Genomic DNA, 1,213 nt, shown 5'->3' on the forward strand with positions numbered 1-1,213 from the left:
TATAACATAATTATATAACGATTCTACATGTATGCAAATTTCTTAGCTATTATTCTTTACTTCATGAGAGAAACGTGCTCTGGTTATGGGAGTGGGTGGCTGGTTAGTGGTCACCCTCCCACTTAGGGGTGTAAACGAACCGAACACGAACGAACAGTGCTCGTGTTCGTGTTCGGTTCGTTAGAAATATAATTTGTTTGAAATAAACTCGTGTTCGAAATTGTTCGTGAAAGGTTTGTTCGTGTTCGGTTGGATTTGTTCGGAATTAGTTCGAATCGTTTGAAATGTTCCAAATGTTCGAAATTGTCGAAAATTTTCAAAAATTTTCAATTTTGTTTCTATTTTTCAATTTGATGGTAATTAAAAAAAGGGAATTTACATACATACATTTAATATTCTTATGTTTTTACATAATTTTGACACTTAGACCACTAAAACCTTTCATATCACATAAAAAATGCCACCATTTTAACTTTTAAAAATTGAAATACATCTGCATAAAATATATAAGATTTAAGTGGTATGTATGTAAATCTTCCTAAAAAAATCTCTAATTGATCTAAAATTGTCAAATTTAAATCATGTGGTTCTCAGACACAAAAGAAATAATAAGTTACTTCAAGAAAAAAAATAGAGCACAAGACTACAAGAGAGTTTCAGGAACGACTAAAAATTGTTAATTTACTCCTCATATTGACACTTAAGTAGATATCAGTATATACATAGAAAGAGAACTTAAATTATAACTGAAGCCGAACACAATCAGAGCTCAGCCTTCATGTTAATTGTTGTTGATCGCCCTGCTGTAAAGGATGAAAAATTAGATATATATATATATATTAAAATTAGATTTTTTTTTCTTCATTTATGTCCATTATATCATGAAAGTTTCGAGAGAGGTAAATCCACTATCTTGGTTTCACTGGGCTCATCTGAACAATACTATGAAGATCATCATCCCACAGATTTCCAACCAGAAAAAATGAAAATTCAAAATTCATCAAATATTCAAGAGAGAAATCACATCGAATGCAACATATTGTCGTAAATTGTCTACCTCAACCTGACGTTGAAATGACTGCACATAATTTATTATCTCATCAAACATGAATGTTTTACCAGTTATCTGTTATATAACACAAATATATTTGAGTTACTACACTAGTATAACACTACCAAAACTGTATTTGTTAAAATACTAAATTCTGAAAAG

The sequence above is a fragment of the Phalaenopsis equestris genome, unplaced genomic scaffold (genome assembly GCF_001263595.1).
Source record: "Phalaenopsis equestris unplaced genomic scaffold, ASM126359v1 Scaffold000511, whole genome shotgun sequence".
In the NCBI taxonomy this organism is placed as follows: Eukaryota; Viridiplantae; Streptophyta; class Magnoliopsida; order Asparagales; family Orchidaceae; genus Phalaenopsis; species Phalaenopsis equestris.